Source organism: Pyrus communis, chromosome 6, assembly GCF_041283825.1.
Source record: "Pyrus communis isolate YQ-2024b chromosome 6, ASM4128382v1, whole genome shotgun sequence".
In the NCBI taxonomy this organism is placed as follows: Eukaryota; Viridiplantae; Streptophyta; class Magnoliopsida; order Rosales; family Rosaceae; genus Pyrus; species Pyrus communis.
In genome coordinates, this window is record NC_142570.1 from 24,030,444 (window position 1) to 24,039,786 (window position 9,343).

A 9,343-nucleotide genomic window follows, 5' to 3' on the forward strand; every position below is an offset into this window, starting at 1 on the left:
GATTTTATTTGTCTACCTCTACCGCAGATTTTAGTTTGTTTTTGTTTCATACCAGAGAGTATTTATATAACTTACCTATATATACGTGTATTACTTTTTCTACCTATATATATATATATATATATATATATATATATATATATTACATGTCCATTTTGTAATCGACCTCCCTCTAGTGATAATCAACTTTATCTCTCTACCTATATAGTAGTCAGATATTTGAAATTAGTTTTATACAACTATTTTTGGAATTATTTTTTCGTGTTTGTAAGTAATATATGCTCTATCTAAACCAGAATATTCTGTCATTTAAAGGACAAATTTCTTAGATAATAGTTTTGAGGATTTAAATATTTAAAATTCAAAACTGTGTAAGTGATACAAAAATTCAATATTTTTGTCTGAAAGGGAAAAATGGTACCAAAACATGTAATTAGGGGTGGTTTTGGTACATTACCGTACCAAAATCTCTGTACCAATTACCATACCAAATATTTGGTACGGCAAAATCTATTACCATTACCGTACCAAACTTTCAGTATACCGAATATTGGTATATCAAATAGTTTGGTTGGTATGGTATGCCAATGGTAATTGCCACTTTGTTTTACGCCAATTAGTTTGCCCAAAACTAATATTTTTTAATTAATATAGAAGTGTAAAAAATATAGAAAAAATATATAAACGCTCGTAATGACAGACTATACAACTTTCATGAAGAACTTAACTTTGAAATTCGCCATTATAATCATATAAATCATAAATCAAAATTTAACCGTTGATTGTTGTTTACATTTACGCTTCATTTTTCTCATCAAATTTTGTTTTTGTCGGATTTTCTTTTTTGAAAACATGATCTATTAGAGGATGTAGGAAGATGAACAGTTTGGATCGTTGATATTATGTTCAGAGTTTTACAGTTAGTAAAAATATTGCATGATGTTTATAAAGTTTCTACAAACTATACGACATCGACTCATATTTCAGTTAACCGTAAATATCGAAACGTGATATCAAAGATCTGAACCGTTCATCTTCTTACATCTGCCAGATGATCATGTTTTCAAAAATGAAAATTTTAAAAATGAAATTTAGTAAGAAGAATAAAGCGTAAATGACAATCGATGGTTAAATATAAATTTAAGGTTTATGGATTATAGCATTGGATTTTGAAGCTGACATGTTGTAAAGCTTGTCACTATGAGTGATTGTATATTTTTTTTTCACATTTTTCACACTTCTATAATTATTATTAATTTTACCCTCAAATAATTATATGAATAAATACATAATATAATATTAATAATATTGGTAGGTATGGTATACCATCGGTACTGGTTTTGGATACCAGTACCGTACCGAAACTGTATGGTATGGTACAAATACCTTACCATTACCAATTGGTACAAATTTTTGGTAATAATTTGGTATGGTATGGTTGGTAGGACGGTTGGTAAGGTAATTTAGTAAAAAATTTCATCCCTACATGTAATTGGACAATTGAACTGCTAAAAAAAAATATCTACATTTAAAAAAAAATTATTTTTACTCACCACGCACATACTCAAATCTCCAAATTTAGATCTCATATCCTACATGAACCGGTCACTTTGACTAAGATCGGCACAAAAACCCACAGTCCATGTAATTGAAGAACTTATGAAGAAACCGTGAGTGCCAATAAAATTTGCCACCTCGTTATGACACCCACAGACATTAACTTTTGGGTAATGATATGGATATCAAATTCTAAATTAAATATTATGGTTGTTGATAATTGAATTATTACTTAAATATGATTAACGTGTTTATTTTTTACTGGTGACACATTATTTGTTTTGAAGAGCATTTTGGCTCACCACCATAAACTATGTTGTATTCTCACCACACACAATCATTTGTCATGTGTCTTTTCGCTATTTTTTTTTTTATAAAGAAAATTGAAAAGGTAACATTTAATGCGAAAGCTAACAAGAGTTAAGTAAAATGACACGTGACATATAATTAGATTTATGGTGAGCATACATCATAGTTATGAGGTGAGCAAAAATCCTCCATTTGATTTGGAAATTTGATTTACTAGCATTACCCTTAACTTTTAGGAACATCTACTTAGACTTTAATTTGTGGATCACTTGATGTGGCAGTTGATAATTGAATATTTTTCTTAACGATTTAAATAAAGAATCTAATAATTAACTACCACATTATGTAGTCTCTAAAATATTGTTCAAACATATGGTTTCTCTAGCATTACCCTAATTACTTTTACCCAACCCTTTAAAAGAGGTACCCAACAAAAAAAAAAAGCATGAGTTTGAGGAAACCACATTGGCCACAAGCCATTCTTTCCAATAATTGTCGATAAGAAAAAGTGGAAAAACTGATGGCAAACTACAATTATTCACCTTTTTGGGCCAGAAAAAGGCCATGGGAAATTTCTCCCCTGCTCGTAAGTCAATCCTTCCAATAGACTATTATAACATGCTTAGGATTATTGGGCACATAGAAAATGTAAGCTAATTTTCGCTTGAATGTTTAATGTTTTGGGATATATGGACCCACTTTGTGTTACAAATTTTTCATTCACTTATTTTTTTTATACTTTTGGGTTTGTTAAAATATTTGGATTCTATGTTAGTCAAGTAAAACTGGCTTGTGGGTGAGGAAATACTGATCCTCCAGGATGCAAGTTGCTTAGAGAGCAACACAAGTTTGCTTAATAGTACAAGTATCTGAAGGGATCCTATTTTCATGCAAAAATTAGGGACTAGTTCTGAAGTCCACTTTACATCCAATTTCAACAGTCTAATTTGTTTATTTTTTTGGTGGTGTTATCTACACATATCTTTGAGTCTTTGCAGTTCATTTGATCCGATAACCGACAATTAAGAAGTGTGTGCAAAAGATAAATGGGAGTGTGTGAATAGCATTGAATTATCATGATGAAAATTCAATGTTTCTTATAACATAGTATTGATATCACGATTACGGAATCATCAGGAAAATGATCCTTTTTCCGTGAAAATCAAATGTAAAAGCCAAGACACAACTAAACCTAACCCAGTTGAAACGAAAATGAAAGATACAAAAAGATCACAGTTAATCAAGTTACTTATTCATTCCTACACGGAACTCACGTGTCATATGATGAAATCATGCGTGTGATCTTGGTGTTACTTTATATACAACATTATGTCTTATCAAAATGTTTTATATAATTATCTCTTTTTTGAAACCAAGAACCATAGCATAGAAGGCCTACAGAGAGGCAAACATAAAACAATACTAAGCAGTGTCAAGGGAATTCACAACGACCCCTCCACCAAGTAGAGGCGTCATCCCCATCACCACCATAACCCATTAATGAGGGCACGGTAATCCGTCATTGTTCAATACATAGACCAACGAAGATGGGGGCCTAACGACCCATACGACGTCACTCATCTCCGAAAAACCAATCGATGCAATCTTGTGAGCCACGCCATTAGCAGACCGTGGCACCCAAGACCATCGGCAATCAATGAAATCCCCCCCCAGCTGTTTAACCCGAGCCAGCATCGGGTAAGCCTCCCAACTACCCAAAGACAGCGAGTTAGAGAGACATTTAATCGCATCCAAGGAGTCCGATTCCAGAATTACATACCTTACACCCAGCTCTGCACCTAGCCTGCACCCGTGCAACAACGCATAGGCCTCCGCTGCTGCAGCAGAAGGAGCAGTAATAGAATGCCTCACAGCAGCCACGAACTTACTCTCCAAGTCCCTCACAATCAATCCAACAAAACCCGTCTTTGATGCCTTGGACCAGCTAGCATCCACATTAATCTTCACAAAAGGATAGGCCGGAGCACACCATCTCGTAACCAGCAAGTTTCTCCTGCCATCGCCCCCTCCTCTATCCCCAGCCTTTGCCTTTGCACCAAAAAACGAGCTCACCGCCTCAGAGACAGCAGCCAGGACCATTAACGGGTTAATGGGCACCCCTTTGAAAACAAAAGCACAGCGAGCCTTCCATATACACCAACAGGTAAAAACAATATAAGATTGTCTCCACCTTATATCTTCAGAGTTGCATAGATTCGGAGAGAAAACCCCCTGAATCCAGTCCGACCAAGAAGGGAGAGAAAGATGATCCATTTTATAACCCAATGCCCCTCCAAACCAGATTGGCGCAACCCAAGAGCAGGAAAGGAAAATGTGCTCAATGGTTTCATCATGGCAGCAGCAAATAGGACAAGTAGAGGTTTGAGAGGACCTTCGTCGGAACAGTGCATCCCGAGTAGGAAGACAATTGTGAACAGTAAGCCACAAAAAATGCCGCAACTTGGGGGGCACCTCCAGCTTCCAAATCCCTTTCCAAAACGCTTTGGGAACCCCACGAACAGAAGACCGACGCAAATCCCTTCTCGCCATCGATCTTTCTTGCAGCCATCTGTATCCCGACTTGACCGAATAAGACCCGTTCTTACTCATATCCCAGATAAGCCTATCTTTACAACTCAACTCTCCAAGAGGCGTCTCCTCAATAGCCTGCATAGCCTCCCCCGATATGAAAGGCTGTAAAAAGCTGATATTCCACCGCCCCGACTCCGGACAGATAAGTGCACTTACCCTTAAACTGGGAGTCACCGCAACCTGGCCAACCGGCACCGGATGTCCAAGGGGCAAGGATGGAAGCCACCTATCCTGCCACACCCGAACCTCCTGACCACCCAAAATCTGCCAATGGGAGCCCTCCCTAATCAAGTCCCTGCCACAGATGAGGCTACTCCACGCCCAAGAGGCCCGCCCACCCTTCTTCGCATCCCAGATCGAGCTATGTGGAAAATACCGAGCCTTGATCACCTTAGCCCACAGCGAATCCGGATCCGTGATTAACCGCCAGCACTGTTTAGCAAGCAGAGCATCATTAAATTCCTGAAAATTTCTGAAGCCTAAACCACCCATGTCTTTTGGCAAACCCAAAACCTCCTTTGAAACCCAGTGAATCTTGTGGGCTCCCTCCTTACATCCCCACCAAAACCCAGCCACCAACGCATCCAGTTCCTTACAAACAGCGGCTGGGAATTTGAAAATGCACATTGGGTATGCCGGGATAGCTTGGATAACAGCCTTAATTAATACCTCTTTACCTGCACGGGAAAGAGTATTTTGTTTCCACCCTTGAAGCTTTTCCATAACTCTTCCTTTCACATAAGCAAGACCACGCTTTTTTGATCGACCCCATATGGTAGGGACCCCCAAATATGTTCCCGGATTGATTACTACCTTCATACCAAGGGCGTTCCCCATTTGATCAGCAGTTACCTTCGGAACGTTAGCCCCAAAAAATACACTGGATTTCTCCAAATTTACTTTCTGCCCTGACGCCACACAGAAATTGTCCAGCAGATTTCTCAAATTCCGGCAGTTTTTCATATCAGCCCGCAAAAACAGAAGGGTATCATCCGCAAAGAAGAGGTGAGAAATCACAGGTCCTGATCCACCAATCTTAACACCCTCCAGCCTGCCTTGGACTACCGCACCCTGAATCAGAGTGGATAGAACTTCCCCCACCAAAATAAACAAGTAAGGAGAAATAGGATCCCCCTGACGGAGACCCCGTGAGGGAGCAAAGGACTTTCCAGCCTGCCCATTTAGGAGAACAGCGAACTTCACAGACGAAACACAACCACTAATTAACGATCTTCAGCTACTGCAAAAACCCATTCTTTCCATTACCGCGTCCAAAAAATCCCATTCAACCCTATCATACGCCTTCTGCATATCAAGTTTAATCGCCATTTCAAATCTATTCCGAGCTTTCCTTCCTTTCAGATAATGAAACATCTCATGGGCTATGCCAATACAATCCTGGATTTGTCTACCCGCCACAAAAGCATTCTGAGAAGGAGAGATGATTTTAGGTAATATTACCTTCAACCGGTTAGCAAGAATCTTTGACAGGATTTTGTACGAGTAGTTGCACAGGCTAATCGGCCTGAAATGCGACACAACTTCCGGATTCGGGACTTTGGGAATCAGCACCACATGAGTCTGATTTATCAAACTCGAACCCGTAGCATCCTGAATCAAATCTCTAACCAAAGCAGAAACACCCTCCTTCACAATCTCCCAATATGTCTGATAAAAGACCCCCTGGAAACCATCGGGGCCAGGAGCCTTAAGTCCTCCCATATTCCCAGCCGCCGCCTTTATCTCCTCATCCGTGACTGGTGCAATTAGCGCCTCATTCATTTCTGGCGAAACCGAGGGATTAATGCAATCTAGCAGCGTCCCCCAGTTACGATCTCCTGCCGAGCTAAAAACTGATGTGAAGTGATTATCCACCAATTGGCGCACCTGAGACGGACTCTCCACCCAATTCCCATTCTCATCCCTAAGCTTCACTATCTTATTTCTCCTCCGCCTCTGAAGAGTTGAAGAATGAAAAAACTGAGTATTAGCATCCCCCTCCCTCAACCATTTTACCCTCGATCGCTGGCACCAATAACTCTCCTCTTGGAGTCTTAATTCATCAATCCGCCTAGATATCTCCCTTATCTCATCATAGTTTGGACCCCAATCCCGCTGGAGCAAATCTAGCTGGGAAAGAAGATCATGGATCCTACTACCTAGCCCCATAAACTTAGTGCGATTCCACCTGCTTAAATGATAACGACAATCGTTTAGAGAACTCACCCACCTCTTCACAGGGTTGCCATTATGCCGCCGATCCCAGCACTTTGCCACCAAATTCTTACACTCTTCCTCCGAGACCCAATACGCCTCAAACCTGAACATCTTCCTTCCTTTCTGCCCTTCAATATTAGAAATAAGAAAAACTGGGCAATGGTCCGAAGCTAAAACCGTTTCATGCATAACTTGGGAGTTCGGCCAGAGTTGCTGCCACTTCTCATTCGCCATGACCCTGTCTAACCTCTCCTCCACCCAATCCCCTTTTCTCATCCCTCTCCACGTAAAAGCCGGCCCATTGTAACCCAAGTCCATCAACTGAGAGGAAGATAGAAACTCTTCTAAGAACCTTGGCCTGTTGTACAAAACCTCAACTCCACCAGACTTCTCATGATCCCACAGGAATTCGTTGAAGTCCCCGCCACAAATCCAAGGAATGTCCGTGGGGGTAAAGTGATTAACCATCCAATCCCAAAACAGATGTTTCTCAACTCTATACGGCGTACCGTACACACCCGTAATCCGACACCAATGCGTTTGCCCTTTAATTCTCATCACAGCATCAATAATATGCTTGGACGAAAAGATAATATTAACCTCCAGATTGTCCTCCCACCACAAGCTTAATCCGCCAGCACTTCCAATTGGCGAAACATCAAAGCCATGAACATAACCCAATCTCCTCCTCACCCCAACAATTCTATGATCTTTCATCTTAGTCTCCGATAAAAAGATCATAGAGGGTCTCTTTTTGCGAATAAGCCCATGGAGAGCCCTGACTGTCGTGTTCGACCCTAGCCCACGACAGTTCCAGAAGATATAACTCATGGCTGGCCTGCGGCTGTTGAAGGCCAGCCGCCACCGCCCCGAGCCCCCTTGCCCGCCTTCCATATCGCCATCCTACCTTTATCAAAGTCCGACCCCCCTTCCATTACATCCTGTCTTCCAGTATTCTCACTTATTTCTTCCTTATTTTCCTCCGCCGTACTGTTCGCGCTTTCCATCGTTAGCCCTCTATCCTTGCTGTTTAACCTCCTTCCTATCTCTGCCGCCCTATCTTGGCAGTTCTCCTCCGTAACCGGGCCCTTAAGTTTCTTCTGTGGAGCTTGAGTTAGCACCAAATCCTGTGCTTCCCCACTTCTTTTGCTGCCCCAGAGTGAGTCATCACCCTGGGCGGACAGAGTATCATTGCACCCCTGGACATCGCCCGATTGTCCTTCGCCCACTGTTTTGATGCCTTCCATTTCAGAGCAAGAAGACGAATCCTCTCCCTCCACCCGCATTCTTCTACGCCATTTTTTATTACCTGTGCCACGGCTCTTAGATGCTCCCCCAATCTCACTGGTTTGATTACGCTCCATTCTTTGTAAGTTTGACATTCGCAATCTACCTTGATTTTGTGCAGCCGTGAAGCCCAGTCCGCGCACCGCCCCTGCCTGCCGGCGTTCCCCCCTGCCCACACACTCCACTCTCGTTGGTATCACCACCTCTCTTATCGGCGGCGCCTTAATCCACTCTCCATACGCTACCTCCCCTTCTCCAGACATCTCAGCAGAGCATTCTGTGTTGATATGCCCAATCCGTCCACACTTGTAGCAGAAATCTTGAAGCCGTTCATACCGAAATTCCACCCAGGTTTCCTTATTTGACTCCCTTCGAATCCAGCACCCCTTAAATAACGGCTTCTCCGTATCAACTAAGATTCGTACTCGTACAAATCCACGAGCGTGTCCGGTATCCTCCATGGCTATGAATTGCCCAGCCTCTTTGATTACACGCTGGACGTTCTCAACAGAGGCTAAGCCCAGCGGAATTCCCCTTAATTGAGTCCAAAATGGAACAGCATTCAACTCCATCTCCTCTAATGCTAGCTCCGGAGGCCATTTCACGACCGAGAACACCTTCTTCATCACTGCCCAGGGGGCCTGCTTAATGATCTTTGTGGCCACATTTTCATCTTTGACCGAAATAATAAAGACATTCTCCCTTACCCATTTTATTTCCACCTCACCCAATTCTTTCCAAGCCGCTCTAAGAATATTCCTGACTCCCCATTTGTTCACTGGTTTCTGCGTAAAGACTTTCCCAACCAATTTAACACCCTGCTCCATAGTTGATAACTCCAGTGTTTGGTTCAGTTGAACCACCAGATCGTCCACCCCACTAGTCGCCATCACCCTGTAGCACCGCTGCCCCACTCGCCCAGCCTGAGCCTTCGAGAAACCTTTACTTTCTGTAAACAGCCTCAGACCACACTTATAAGCCACCTAGTCTACCAGCTGATTTCTTTCTTTTACTCGGCCAAAAAGTCAGCACATCGTTAGTATCCTCATAAATGCAACCAGTCGACCAAACTTAATGTTTGTACCCCACTCCTCCCCGTCGCTGAAGCCCCCACCCCCCAAACAGAGTGGATCGGAGATATCACCCCCGCTAAATCAACGTTCTCAAAGATCGATTGCAACAAAAGTCTCACAAGCATTGTATAACCTTCCTACCGAACCTGCTCTTCCCTCGGCCTCCTTCTGCTCTCCGAGGCATAGTCCTCATCCAAACACCCGAGAACCCAGCACTCTTCTTAGACCCCAAAACCAAAAACCACCCACGCCCACACTCCTTCAAGTGGACCACCCAGAACAATCCTCTCTCGGATCACCCCAGCATT